General features: G+C 46.0%; 1 protein-coding gene across 1 annotated transcript in view; it reads right to left on the reverse strand.

Moving 5' to 3' along the window:
* KYAT3 (kynurenine aminotransferase 3) overlaps positions 1–13,910 on the reverse strand; it is a 339,782-nt gene extending 325,872 nt beyond the window's left edge. Inside the window, exon 1 of the mRNA XM_079981577.1 lies at positions 13,906–13,910. The gene's annotated coding sequence lies outside the window, so the exon portion shown is untranslated. The remainder of the gene's footprint in view (positions 1–13,905) is intronic.
* Positions 13,911–15,575: the final 1,665 nt, after the last annotated feature.

Here is a 15,575-nt window from a genome sequence, read left to right on the forward strand (position 1 = left end):
TGATCTACAGGGTCCTCTGGAACAGATTTTGAGGGTACATAATGGCGAAGGAAAGTTCCACTGTGCTAAAAGAAATCCATAGAAGTCCAAGATCCTGTAGAAAACCACAGAATCATAGAAAGGTAGAGTTGGAAGGGACCCCAAGGTCTTCTAGTCCAACCCTCTGCATTGCAGGACTCTCAACTAAAGCATCCATGGCAGATGGCCATCCAACCTCTGCTTGAAAACCTCCAAGGAAGGAGACTCCACAATCTCCCAAGAGAATCTGTTCCACAGTCAAACACCTCGTACTGTCATAAAGTTCTTCCTGATGTTTAGTTGGAATCTCCCTTCTTGTAAATTGATGCCATTGACACCGTTGGTTCGAGTCCTACCTTCCAGAGCAGGAGAAAACAAACTTGCTCCATCTTCCATAGGACAGCCCTTTAGATATTGGACGATGGCTAGAATATCTCCTCTCAGCCTCCCTTTTCTGAAGGCTAAATACCCAGGTCCTCATAAGGTTTGGTTTCCAGATCCTTGATCATCTTGGTTAAATAATAATAATAATAATAATAATAATAATAATAATAATAATAATTTATTTATACCCCGCCAATCTGTCTGGGTTTCCCCAGCCACTCTGGGCGGCTTCCAACTGAATATTAAAAACAATACAGCATCAGACATTAAAAACTTCCCTAAACAGCTGTCTTTAAAAAGTAAAATGGTTGTTTATTGCCTTGACATCTGCTGGGAGGGCATTCCACAGGGCAGGCGCCACTACCGAGAAGGCCCTCTGCCTGGTTCCCTGTAACCTCACTTCTCGCAGTGAGGGAACTGCCAGAAGGCCCTCGGCGCTGGATCTCAGTGTCCGTGCTGAACAATGGGGGTGGAGACGCTCCTTCAGGTATACAGGACCAAGTTGCCTTCCTCTGCACACATTCCAGCCTGTCAATATCCTTATTCTGGCACTCAGATCTGGACACAATATTCCAGGTGTGGTCTGGCCAAGGCAGAATAGAGTGGTACTATTACTTCCTTTCCTCTTCATGGATCACTGCTTTGTCGTGGCGAAGGGGCTTGAATAACTCCAAAAAGCTCTGAGCTATGCCGTTCAGGGCCACCCAAGATGGACAGGTCATAGCCAAGAGTTTAGACTAAAGGTGATCCACCTGGAGAAGGAACTAGCAAACCACTCCAGTATTTTGCCAAAGGAGAAACTTTGAGAAGAAAGTGAGAGTTTCCAAGGCATGCTCTGGTTCATGGGGTCACGGAGAGTCGAATACAACTAAGACGACTAAACAACAACAACAACAAAATTATTTCCTTTGATCAAAACACTATACTTCTGTTCATGAAGCCTAGAATAGCATAAGTATTGTGGTGGACACCACAGCTGATGTTTTTTACAGACTTGCAACCACAAAATGTTGTGACAGAAGCAATGTTGATGATTTTGTGGTAGAGACAGGAAAGGCTTCAAATGCGTAGCAGAAAACAGTTTATCGCGCCCGTGAAATTTTGCTTTGAAAAATATTTGCAAGTTGGGCTGACAAATTATTGATTTGTCATGTGTTAATTACCCAATGAATGTAACACTTTTTATCTAGCTGTGAATTATTCCCACAAGATTTCTAATTTCTCCAGATGGATTTTGTATTCAGAGGTTTTCATCAAATGGTTTGTAGAAGTAATTTTCAGGCTGAAAGTTGTTTGTGGTTCGAGGACCCGACCCCCGCGGAGTAAAATGAAGACACAGGGACACGTGATATAAGGTTAATGGGCTAGAAAAGGCCACAACTTTATTGATTACAGCAATGAAAAGGTATTGGCTTAGGCATTGGATCGCGAAACAAGTGGGTTTATTCACCAGGGGTTCATCACCTGTTGATGCTGATCCAACTATAGGCTCACCCCTGATGTCACCGAGGGTCGTGCCATGGCCTCCCGCCAAGCAGGCTTCGGACGGAATACACGACCGCCAGATTCCATTAACGGAATACCCCTAGAAATTGAAGGCATAGGCGATGGCCACACCTAGCACTTCGACACACCACAACACATTATTCCAATGCCTAACCTACCCACCAATACCACCAAGAAGTTGTGACGATTGCTACGAGGTAGGCGAAAAAACCAAAAAGCCTAATGCCAAATGGAAAAACTCCTACCAGGCCCCCCGGGCAACCGGGGCGACCAACCTAAGGTCCATAGCAAGGCCAATGACCTAAGCCCTAACTCAAAGGGAGTGGAGGGTGGGTGACTCGCCCAGGACGACAAAGAGAAATGAGGCCGGGGGGGAGGCTGGCACTGCAGCATAAAGGCTGCTGGACACGCCCCCCCATGGCACCTGGTTGGACAGCCACCGGGGGGGGGCGTGAGTGCCAGCCAGGTGAGCTGGAGGCAGGGGGCAACGCCCCCTGCTAGGAGCGGTGCTCGGGCTCCCGTCCACAACCACTCCCCTCTCTTTCAGGGAGGAGAGTCTTTGTGGTTCGAGGACCCGACCCCCGCGGAGTAAAATGAAGACACAGGGACACGTGATATAAGGTTAATGGGCTAGAAAAGGCCACAACTTTATTGATTACAGCAATGAAAAGGTATTGGCTTAGGCATTGGATCGCGAAACAAGTGGGTTTATTCACCAGGGGTTCATCACCTGTTGATGCTGATCCAACTATAGGCTCACCCCTGATGTCACCGAGGGTCGTGCCATGGCCTCCCGCCAAGCAGGCTTCGGACGGAATACACGACCGCCAGATTCCATTAACGGAATACCCCTAGAAATTGAAGGCATAGGCGATGGCCACACCTAGCACTTCGACACACCACAACACATTATTCCAATGCCTAACCGCCACCCGAGCTAAAGGCTCGCCGCCAATACCTTCAAAGCTGCAACCAATCCCAGATGCTTTTGTTGACACTAGCTAACCAAATGTCGTTCCCCAGATCCGATAAGTGGATGCCGTCATTCCGGTATGAAGCTTGGTCGCCGATCCGGATACGGTCATGATAAATGACTCGGCCATACATAAAGCGCACCCAACGGGCTACCGCCCGATTTACGAGTTTCCTGGTTCTTATAATGGCCATACAGCTTTGCGTACCGCGCCAAACAGTTCTTTTCAAGAAGGAGGACCAGAACACCGTTGTTCTGGGACACAAGGCTGCAAATGCATTCAAGTCTCTTTTTATGCTCCACAACAAGTCCACACTCCTTCTGTTAGCAAGGTCATTCTCCCCAAATGAATTGCAAGGATGTCGGGAGGGCCAAACTTGGCTACTTTCTCCCACAGCAATGGCATAAGCTCCTCCCAACACATGCCTCTTGTCGAAAACCAGGAAACTCGAACACCATGTGGAAGGCCAAGATTGTGTGCAAGGCCGCAGCTCACCGCTTGTACGCGGGCCCAATGAACTATACTGTGGCCGCAAATCCACACGCTTCTCCTGAGCATAGCTGGGGGTAAAAGACAGAAAAGAAAAGGCGGATAAGTAGGGTAAAGCTGCAAGTCGCATATTAGACTTATAAGCATTGGATTTCCCACCGGCCCATTTCTTTGATCCTGTCCGCCAGTAGCCCCAGGTGCAACCCAGGCCATGGTTGCAACGCCAATCCTAAATGAATGTGCAGCGTACTCCTGGGAGGATAGACCACCAGCCTCAATAGCCTTGCGAAGTACTCTGGTGAATTGATGCCTCAACAAGGGTGACCCATCTTCATGGACCAGAAACGGACCCGGGCTGGGCGGTCTGAGGTAGAGGTACCGCCTAGTGTCCTCTACCGAGCATGGGCCCTGCTGTGCCGACGCCGTGAGCTTAACTAGGACACCTTTACTAGCCTGATCAGTCTTGGACTGACATATACGCACTGTCATGTTAGAATCGGACAACTGCGCGTCCTCGCACAGGAGGCCGCGTGTTGAACCTCGTGCACTAACTTCAAACACCACCTCACCAACTCTAAGCGTGCCAAAAAGGCGATAGCGTAGCAAATTGACCTGAGTTTTATGCGTATCTGTGATAACTCGGAAGAAAACGGCTTACGGCCCTCGGCCCTGTGAGGTTGTAACCTGCCCCAACCCTCAATGGCTCTATGGATCAAGAAGTCGCTACCCGGGTCATGAGCAAATGTAGCTTTTGAAAAGAAGCTGATGGCGGCTACGTGAATATTTAAGGTTTTAGGAGCACGTCCCAGATCATAGAGATGGGAAAGGTACTGCAAGACAGCGTCAGTGGTAGGAGGTACGTCATGTGAGAGCCCAGATAACCCAGACCTGAAACCAAGGAAATCACACCAGGCCTTCTTGTAGGACCTGAGAGTGGAGGGTGCCACGGACGCCAATACTCCCTGTATCACTTAGCGTCTCCCACGTTCCACAGGTGCTCCGGAAAGGCAACAGTTGTGCTCCAGGTGCAAGCAACCGGAAGCGAGGTATCGGAAATCGAGACAAGGCATCGGCTATGTCATTATTGGCTCCGGGTACCAATTTGGCTTTAAGTATTATGCAGTACTCAAGGCACCGGAGGACGAATGCCCGCAAAAGGGAGGAGATCCTCTCAGACCGAGATGACTGCCTGGCTAGAATGTTCACGACCACCAGGTTGTCGGTCCAGAAGCACACGCGGTGGTCTCGAAAATCTTCCGTCCAGATGTGAACGGCCACCACTATTGGAAAGAACTCAAGAAAGGTTAGATCCCGCGTGATGGCCTGACCTTGCCATGCCGTCGGCCATCGTAGGGCACACCAGCGCCCCTTGAAGTACAAGCCAAAGCCTAAGGACCCAGCCGCGTCCGATTGGACCTGGAAGTCTGATGACAGATTCAAGACATCCTGCCATAGAGATACCCCATTGTAGTTCTACAGAAAAGTCGTCCATACCTCCAGATCTGCCTTGACCGACCTGGGGAAGCAGACCCTGTGGTGCGGGTGTCTAAGACCACTGACAGCCTGGCTAGGCGGGCACAGAAGGCGCATTGGAGTGGGCCTGGAAATCAGAGGCTAAATTAAGGATTTCCAGCCATAGGGAGACTCCGTTGTGGTGTTCCAGAAATCTGATCCCCATCTCAAAATCCGCCTTGACCGACTTGAGAAGTCTTACTCTATGGTGCGGATGCTTGAGGCCCGCTGACAACCTGGCTAAGCGGGAGCGAAATGGGCGGCCTGGTGAAACTACTCTACATGCGAAGTTGAAATGATCTAGCAAGGACTGGACCTGTCTAAGGGCGACTTATTATTATTATTATTATTATTATTATTATTATTATTATTATTATTATTTCGGGAAGGGTTTGACGAATTGTTTCCTTAAGGGCAACCATTTTCCCCACTGGCAGGCGGGCGGATTGAGTTGCTGTGTCAAGCTCTATACCCAGGCAAGTAAGATCCGTTGATGGTCCGCCTTATCTGCTGTGAGGGGAACTCCAAGCTCCTGGGCCAAAGCTGAAAAGGCCTCCAGAAGGAAGGCACATTCGCCAGTATTGGGCTTCCCAATGAGTAGAAAGTCACCGAGGGGAACTCCCAGCTCCTGGGCCAAAGCTGAAAAGGCCTCCAGAAGGGAGGCACATTCGCCAGTATTGGGCTTCCCAACGAGTAGAAAGTCACCGAGGTAACGTGTCACCTTGCCAATGTAATATTTCCCTTGAAATTTTTATCCAGAAATGAGGCCGGGGGGGAGGCTGGCACTGCAGCATAAAGGCTGCTGGACACGCCCCCCCATGGCACCTGGTTGGACAGCCACCGGGGGGGGGCGTGAGTGCCAGCCAGGTGAGCTGGAGGCAGGGGGCAACGCCCCCTGCTAGGAGCGGTGCTCGGGCTCCCGTCCACAACCACTCCCCTCTCTTTCAGGGAGGAGAGTCTTTGCCAGTTTACTCTTTATATTTTATCATCTCACATTCCAGTACTCTAAACTGAAATATTGGAATATTTCCCCAGGCTGTTCCCCACTCCCATCTTCATATACACCTGACCAGAAGGCTGATAGCTATTAATTGCGTTTTCTGGTACAGTAAGCTGAAGTTTTTCACTACATAAATGATTCATTCAGAAAAGTGAAGTTATTGAGCAAAAGTTAAATTGGGCTTTAATTTGCCTCAGGTCTTTTTTTTTTTTTAAAGCCACATCTTGGCTTGTTACTCAGTGTTGAAATGTTTCTTTTATCTATATGGTTTTTAAAATGTTTTCATTTTATTTTTTAAAAAAGGAAAAGAAACTGGAGCAAAGTGAGTGGTTTGTTAAACATGAGATTTAGGGCCAGGAAGGACACAAATCTTTAGTATGTATGTAGAAAAAGAAAGTATTTTCTTTTACAGCAGATGCATGAAAGATTGATTAATTTTTTTTTAATGGAATAATAACATGATGTCAATACCACCTACCCAGGAAATGCAACCAAACATTTTTAAAAAAATGCTTGGCAAAATAACAAGGTATTTGTGCCTAAGCCAGAAGTTTCTTGGTGGGCCTCTCTGTGGCAGAGGTTAGGGGACCTGTATCCTGCATGTTGTTGAACACCAACTCACATTGTACCTGATCATTGGGAGGTATGGTGGGAATTGTTGTTCAAGGCATCTAAATGGCACCAGGTTGGGTAAGGCTGCTAGAGAAGGAAGTAGAACTAGATTCTCTACCCCTTCCCTAAGGCAAAGGTCTTTTTCCAGCCTTGCTACCTGAAGTCCTTTAAGGAGAAATGCCATCCCAGAGGGACCTGGACAAGTACTGCACCACTAAACTATTGTCCAGTAGGGTGCTGTCCTCCGCTTCACCTTCCCACCCTGTTAAATCTCACTACCAGTTGCTTAGGATGGATGCCTGTGATTTCCCCCCAAAGGCAACAGAAATGCGTGAAAATTTCTGCAGTGACCCACAAGGAAGGTCACAACGGCTGTGGGAATCTGCACCTCCATGAGCAGGCATCCCCAACCTGTGCCCTCCAGATGTTTTGGCCTACAACTCCCATGATCCCTAGCTAACAGGACCAGTGGTCAGGGATGGTGGGAATTGTAGTCCAAAACATCTGGAGGGCCATAGGTTGGGGATGCCTGTCCATGAGTATAAAAGCCACCGAGTCAAGGGAAAGATGAGCATGTCACAGCAGAGGGAAAGGACATACGTTTTTGGCACCACGTGGAAATCCATATAAATTGATGGATCCACCATGCTAAGTGTTGGCTGGATTCTTCAGTGAAGCTCAGGGTGGCAGGAAAGCTAGGGCATTAAGACCTCTTGTAGGAAAGCACTTTGGATGTGGACTTCCTCCCTAACATCCTGAGGAAGAACTCCAGCTTGTAGGAAGAAGAGGGCATAAACCCCATCACAGAGAATCATGCAGCCATCATACCATAAACTGAGATGAAGTACATTGTATGGGTGTGTGTGAAGAATCATTTCAGGAAGGGATGAATCACATAAAAGGTTGCAAGGTCTCTTTGAAGTGGCACTGCAATTTTAAGGGGCTGCTCTCGGCTTGCCAGGTGTCACAGTTTGATCTCTACAGTAGAGGCCCATGACAATTTTCACATTATGGAAGTCTGTGGACTGTAAATACTGTTGGTTTCAGCTTAGCCTCTGCTGGCCATTATGGGGTGAGCAAGTGGTGGTGCGAGAAGGAATTAAGTCCAAGAAAATAAGTTTTAGATGTGCACATCCAATTCAAGAAGGTTGCTTATGCAGAATGCTCCCTCTTTACCAAGGGAGAATGAAACCTACTGGAGCCATATTCTGAATTATCCATTCTCCACAATAGTTATGATGGATTTATCCAGAATTGATCCTTCCCATCATCTCTGAATTTTACCCTGAACTTCCGTGAGTGGATAATTCGTATGCAAAATAATCCAATGAATTTTGGAGCTGTTCTGTGAGTGAATGATGCCTATGCGTAATGTTTATGACCCTGGCTTCAGATGGTTTGTGACAGTGTTCCTCAGCCCTGGGTCTACAGAAGTTGTTGGAGTACACCTTCCATCTTCCCAAGAGAGCTTAGCCAATGTTGGGAGTTGCAGTGTAACATCTGGGGACTGAAGGTTGAAAAGCAGTGGTTTAGGACCAGTGGCGTAGTGTGGGGGGTGCAGGGGGGGCCGGCCGCACCAGGCGCAACATCTGGGGGGGCGCTCGCACTCGCAGCTCTCTGCCCCTACCTGGCAGGGGCGCAAATTACTTGCTTTGCCCCAGGTGCTGACAACCCACGCTACGCCACTGTTTAGGACATATGTATTTCACCCAGGGCCAAACGAGGTGTAATTATGTACATGTAGATGCCTCTAAAAATGGAAACTGAATTACTTGGATCTGTTGTTGTTGTTGTTGTTGTTGTTGTCGTCATTATTGGATCCTTGTTCTCTTATAATGGCAATGGCAATAGCACCCACCTTAGAGGTGCCAGAACTGAGTTCCAGTGAGTTCCAGCTGAAAAAGCCCTGCCTTTTCCACTCTCCACTACATTTCCCCATGCCACCTAAAAATCTGGTCCAGAGGCTTGGAGGACAGCTAGAACAGTATATAGGATGCTGCTGAGAACTGCAGGAGAGCTCGACAAAAATCACCTCCTCTCCTTCTGCCAACAGAAAACTACTTAGTAGACAAAATGGCTCTCATCTGTTCATGCAGCCTTGGCACAAATCCCCTTTGGAAGTGCCAACCTAGAAATCTCCAACTCCATGGCCAAGACCATGGCAACCATCTCAGAAAGAAAAGCTGTTAAGCCAGTCAGATCGGAGGAGTTCCAAAAGAATCACGATCTTCTCTTGGGCATTCAACAGCAGGTACCTATCACTGAAACTGGCTGTTTGCTGAGAAGAGTACCAGGAAAGGTATCACTCACTGGGCCTCCACTGCTCCATAGGACAAACTGGCAGCACAGCCAGTTTCCATAAGCTCTTTCAAGTATAATTTCTGACTAGGACAAAATCTCCTGTCTTACTGCTTGCAGATATGATTTGTGCTGTCTATTTCTTTGGTTCATGATTGTATGGTGTATTCATAATACACATTGCAGTTTGATGTGTTTTCTCCTCCTTGTTAGCCACCTAGAGCAATATTATGTTGCATGGGCAGGGGGGAAATATTAACAAACAAACCCTCCTTGCCCCCAGGCTCCTTCTCCTTTGCCTCCAGCAGCAAAATATCTTGGGCTGGCCCTGCTCTGAGGGCAAGGCGTTTCATTGACCCAGACATAGTCTTTGCAATCATGTCAGCTGTGCTGGGTGCAGGTGTGTCATTCTCCATCAATTAATAAGGAAAGACAATGCACTGGGAAATTAGCAAAGGGGAAAGGAAATTTCAGTGAATTTTTTGTGGGTGGGGTGCTTGGTTTTGTTGCATTCTTTACCTTTAAGGTGGTTGTTGGGTTTTGAGAGTGCCTTTTCCTTGACTCAGCAAATTTGTCGGCATTCTGCAGCCTTCCTGGGTGCCTACGTTTTCTGAAAACCAAGCAGGTAGGGTTACCTGTATGGGAAAACAGAGAGATGTTCTGTAGTGTTTCATGCACGGTGACTTGCCATTATTATTATTGATTATAGTTCCGTACTTTTTATTGCAATTGTTAAGTGTGAACAGTTTAATTATTATTTGCTGGTATTTAATTTTACTGTTTACTATTATTTTTCAATAGATTATTGAACATTGCTTTGTTTGATATAAATTGTGTATTTTAAAGTTATTGGGACTTTTTTTTGTATTGGATCAGATTGTGTGTGATCCTTGCTGTCTATTTTGCTGTTTCTTCTGCTTGTAAACTGCCATGTGTATAGAAAGGCGGTGTACAAATTAAAATTGGGGTTGGGGGGGAATGAAACGAAATGGCGCTGAATAGAGTTCTTAATGCTGAATCCTGGTTCAAGTTAAGCGTGGGTAATTCATTATTTAGCCTTGGTACGGGATCCAATATTTTATTTACTTCCCGCATGCCATCCCTTTAAAATTACAATTTCACAATTTTCAAGGGAGGAAAGGAGATTTCACATAAAAGAAGTTGTTTAGGAAGAGGTGGCACTTTAGGCAAAATATATATAAAAAATAAATTAGAATAGTGCAGCTCTTGATTTCAAACTGTTATAAAGCCCCACTGTTATTAGCAGTGAAGTGACTGAAATGTGCAGTTGCGTGATGGAAGTCATGGCAATGACATAGACTTACTTAGCATTTTAAAAACTTTTACAAGGCAGCCTTAAAGACATTGACAGGAAATATATTCAAGCTGTCAAATACCAGGGAAGGAAAAAGGCACCCGGTCAGAAGTAAGATAAACTGACACATGTAATGTGTGGTAAAATTAGAAATTCCACAGCAGAGCACTAGCAAACCTGCCCAATAGAACATATAAAATACTGTATACAATCATACTGCAGCATCTACAACGAACAGTTATTTTGACACACACACACAAAACAAAATTACCATACCTCAATTTTATTTGTTTATTTGTCACTAATATTTTAATGAACTTTAAAAAAAAAAATACAGTCCATTTACTAAAATGTTCAACCCATGTCTGTCCTGAGCTAATTTCAGTCTAATGCAGAAATAGCACAAGAACCATATCTTCCAACACTCAACTTCATTGGGGCCATGTTGGAAGACTCAGGACAGACAAAAGAAAGTACTTCACACAGTGTGTCGTTAAGTTATGGGAGTCATCACCCTGGATAGTTCAGTTGGGTAGAGGGTGCTGCTGATAACGTCAAGGTTGCAGGTTTGATTCCTGAACTGCAGGGAGTTGGACAACTCTATTATTCTGTGTTCCAACTCTATGGTTCTATGATCTATGATGTAACAATGGCTGCCAACCTGGGTGGCTTTAAAAGAGGATTAGACAAATTCATAGAGTTTGAAATAGCACGAGACCCTTCATCTCAGGGTTGTGGGTTCAAGCCCCATGTTGGGCAAAAGATGGGATTGCAAAAGGTGGGATGGCCATCTGTCATGGATGCCTACCAACTATACAGTTCTGAATCTAATATTCTATTATCTGGCTACTAGCCACAATGGCAATGTATTTCTTCCACAGTCTGGGGCAGTATGCCTCTGAATACCAGTCGCTGATAATGATTTATTTAGCGAGATTTATATACCACTTCATCAAATAACATCTGTACCCAGTTGTCATTTCACCTTGAATAATTCAACAACCCACTTCTCCCCCAGTTCACCATGCTACTCTTGGAAGACGCAGGAAAAAATCTGTGCATGTGAATGGGAAGAATGCACATAAAGGTTATGTTGATGTATATTGCCTCAGCAGTTGGAGGCAGCTACTTGCTGATCATCAGTTGTCGGGGAACAACAGCAGGAGAGGGCTAGTCCTCTCATAGACTCATAGAGCTGGAAGGGACCCTGAGGATAATTTGGTCCAATCTCCTGCAGTTCAGGAATATGCAGCTATCCTGTACAGGGATAGAACCTGAAACCTTGGCATTATGAGCACCACGCTCTAAGCAACTGAGCTATTTCCTCTGGTCAGTGCTATTTTTCTAGAAGAAGTCCAAAGCTCACCATGGACTTCTCCCTTGTTCTCTTAGAATGGCAATGGAAGCCACCTGAGAGGTGCTGGAACTGAGTTCCGGCTGGGGAAAAAAGCCCTGCCTTTGGTCAGGAGCACCAACTCCAGGGGGACAAGGGGTCTTCAGACCCACCAAAATCCTTGGCCAAGGGGCTGGGCCCTTTCAATGTTGAGGGGGTGGAGGAGGCTCCCAATGGTTGGCTATCCTGACTGTCGACTTCCAGTCGCACGTGCTATGCGCATCTGCATGTGCCTGTTGTTATGACCCTCTGATGAACCTGGAGTGACAGTGCTACACAGGAAGGCACTCTGGACCTCTGGCACTCTGGCGTGACCCTGCTGGCGAGCCCAACACAGCTTCCCATGCTTGCCAAAGGGTCGCACCCAAGTGCTGGTACCTGCTGACAGGTTCAGTGCACCAGCGCAAGATTGGCATCAGCACATGAACCTCTGAGGAGTGTAGCTCGCCAGTGTTGTGTGTATGTTTGTGTCAATAGGGTTGACATCCTATTCTTCTATTGTTATTGTTGTTGTTTGTTGTTGTTGTTAGTATTCCCTGCCCATCTGACTGGGTTGCCCCAGCCACTCTGGGCATCTTCCAACATATACAAAAACATAATAAAACATTAAACATTAAAAAAAAAATTCCTTATACAGGGATGCCTTCAGATGTCTTCTAAAGGTTGTATAATTACTTATCTCATTGGCTCGGGAGTTGCATAACTCCATACCCTCCAACATTTCTCCTTTGAAAATAGGGACATCCTAAGGAAAAGCGGGACATTCCAGGATCAAATCAGAAACCAGAACGGCTTCTGTAAATCTGTGACTGTCCCTGGAAACAGGGACACTTGGAGGGTCTGTATGAATATCCTGGTCATGGCTATAGCTATCTTTACATGTGTGCAGTAGTCTTCACGTATGTAGCAGCATAGACTGATCTAATGGCTAGCGAGAGAGGAGGCATTAGGCCTTAAGTTGTGAGAACAGGCTTCGGTGTCCCTAAGTACTTCATGGATCAACGCTGTTAATGTCACCATTAACACAAGAACTCTCTCGGGTGTGCCAAACAGAATACACCCTGAACGTCTTCACCGGAACCAACAACACCATTTCCAAGCTACCAGCAGTGCGGACTCGGGAAAAACACCAGTTTTAATTATAAACTTTATAGATACATATATATATATTTTCAGCAGCATTTCACACTTGGCACATGGTGAAAACTGTTCCTCACCCTATGAAGTCTGAGGCCGTTGTGCTGAGGGAAAAGAAGTGCCACTGAAGTTAGAGCGGACCAAATTCATCCTTGACGTAACTCCATGGACATGGCTGCCCACCCCACCAGTCGTGCCTTTGGCCTGTTGTGCCTTAGCTGCTGTGGGTTAGAAATTCTGCTTCGCACTGCCTTCGCCCTTCCTTTTCACACAGGAGGACTTCACAAAAGCTCTACTTGCAACTAATTTGTACATTTAGTGCCCTGTTAGGGGAGGACAATGTGTGCACAGAGAAATGACAACTCCTCTCTCTCTCTCTCTCTCTCTCTCTCTCTCTCTCTCTCTCTCCGTGTGTGTGTCTCTCTATCCCTAATTGTGCACACACACAAAATTGGCTTGGCAAATTACTCTCAGCTTTATAAATGCTGACAGTTTTCCTTACAGAGCCCTAACCTTTTAAAAAAGATCCATCCTGAAGTCCCGTGAAATAAACTGACTTTGACTAGAAAAAGATGTAAAGTGGCATTATGGTTACATTGGTATTCTTCTTCAGAGATCAGGGAAAATATGACAAGTCTGACTCCTATTATATTATATAGCATATCCCATTTAACAGCGCTAGAGCCGAACTGTGAAGGCATATCCTAAGATATTTTCACTTCACGCATTTGACATTGGCATTAGTTATTGCATTTAAGAGACAGTCAGCTGTTTATTGCTATTTCCTCCTCGCTGTGAATGTTAACCACAGAAGGGGAATATTTGATGTTGCAAATTACTTAGCTTCCCTGTCTTCATTTCCCTTTTAGTATGCAATTATTTGTTTGGTTTCACTGAGCAAATGAAATTTCAAGGGCATTTCAAGGAAAATAAACAAAGTACAGCCCTAAAAGCGGGGGGGTGGGGGAGAGGGAAGAGGAGAGAGGTTGGACTTTGTATTCAGGAAGAGCACTCCAGTCATGCATATGTATGAATCAACAAAATCAGGTTAGAAATTGGAAATTGCACTCCACACACCAGAGCATTTTTCTTGCTCTAGAGATCTTTGCTACAGATTTGAAGGACTCATATATATATATATATATATATATATATATATATATATATATATATATATAATCAGCAGCATGACTTGGAACAGATGTTTTTTATGGACTCAGCTTGTTAATAGTCTTTTTAGCTTCTCCTAAGGACTTAAAGCAGGCACCTCGCTTGTCCTGAATATTTGAAATCCTGTTAACATTGTCCAAAATGTGCACTAACAAGCTGCAGTGAAAATGCTGGTGCCTTCCACATGGCTCGGGGGGGGGGGGCATTGCTCCACTTCTTCTGCAAGCTTGCCTAGCCTGCTCCCATACAGAAGGCGAGGTTTCAAAACTGGAAGCATGGAGTGGAAAGTTAGCTAAAAAGTCAATCAGATGAATGGCAGACTGTTTCAGAATCATGCACCACACAAACCATGGGAACAATTTTTCCAATTGAAAATAGTAAGTTGAGAAAACATGGATAGGACCAGCTGACATCATAGATTGTCTGTCTCACATTTAGTGGATTGCAAACCAATTGGACTCCACTGGCCACTAGTTGGATGAGTTTTAAAAGGAATACAGCACATTCATAGAGCATTGAACCTATTTGTCATTAGCTATTGAATATGACAGTGAAAAAGAACTTCTTGAGGCAGATGTGGTATAATGGTTAGAGCATCAGATTAGGGTTGGCTAAAGAAGCTCCCAAGCTGCTCATGGAAGCCTTGGTGAAGGAGGGCAGGAATGAGGGACCAGTGATGGAAAACTCCAACTCCCAGCTCTCATAGAGGTCTGGAGTCTGGGAAAGAAGGGTGACCAGAGACCACCTTGTCTGGCCCCACCACCTAAGCCAGCAATCACCCTTCTGGTGGTGTTGCACCTCCTGGAACTGTTTACGTCCAAGGTTCTTCTAGCTCGCCCAACCCCCCACTCACCCTTTGTAGTGGAGAACGATGCCTCTGATAGAACAATGGGAGCTGTGCTGTTGCAAGCTGGGAAGGGAGGGGAGTTCATTCCATTCTAAGAAGCTGCTCCCAGCAGAAGAGAACTACATGGTATGGGAGAAGGAGCTTTTGGCTATCAAGGATGATTTTGGGGTCTGGCAGCACCTCTTGGAAGAGGCCAGACATATGGTGGAGGAGTACACACAGATCATTGGAACCTAGAGTACTGGCAGATGACCAGACATCCTAACCAGCACCAGATCTGCTGGCTGCAGTTCCTCCAAATAACATACATTCCCAGCAGCCAGAATCGATGAGCGGATGTGCTCTCAAGGAAGCCAGAGTATGGTGGGCAGTCCCATGTACTGGGGCCAGAGCAAATCCTATGATTAGAGCAGTTGGAGCTGACTGGATCAATGGTTCCATGGGAAACAGAGCTTAAGGAACAGATACAAGCAGACGATATACCCCAGAGAAGCTGGCCAGGCTGGGAGGAGGAGACTGGTGAGACAGAGGTGTTCTCAGAAAGGGTTAGCTAGCTTTACTATGAAGAGACATTGAACTACCTGCTGGGGAAAGTTCCACATCATTGTCAAGACAATCCAACCATGGGCCACTTGGGGCAGTGTAAGACTGTGACCCAGTAGTTCTGGTGGCCATGGAAAGATGTTAAGAAGTATGTCCATGTCTGTGAGACATAACAGAAAGCTAAGCTCTCCAATGAGTTTTCAGCTTGTTTGCTGCAGCCAATACCCCTTCCTTTGGGGTCGTGGGAAGCCATAGCCACAGACTTTATACCTGACTTGCCTTACTCCCAGAGGTAATAAACTGTGATCTGGCTGGTGGTGAATCTGTTTACAAAGATGGCGCATTCCATCCCCTGTAAGGGGTTTCCTAATGCCAGG

This window comes from Podarcis cretensis (assembly GCF_951804945.1).
Source record: "Podarcis cretensis genome assembly, chromosome: 6".
In the NCBI taxonomy this organism is placed as follows: Eukaryota; Metazoa; Chordata; class Lepidosauria; order Squamata; family Lacertidae; genus Podarcis; species Podarcis cretensis.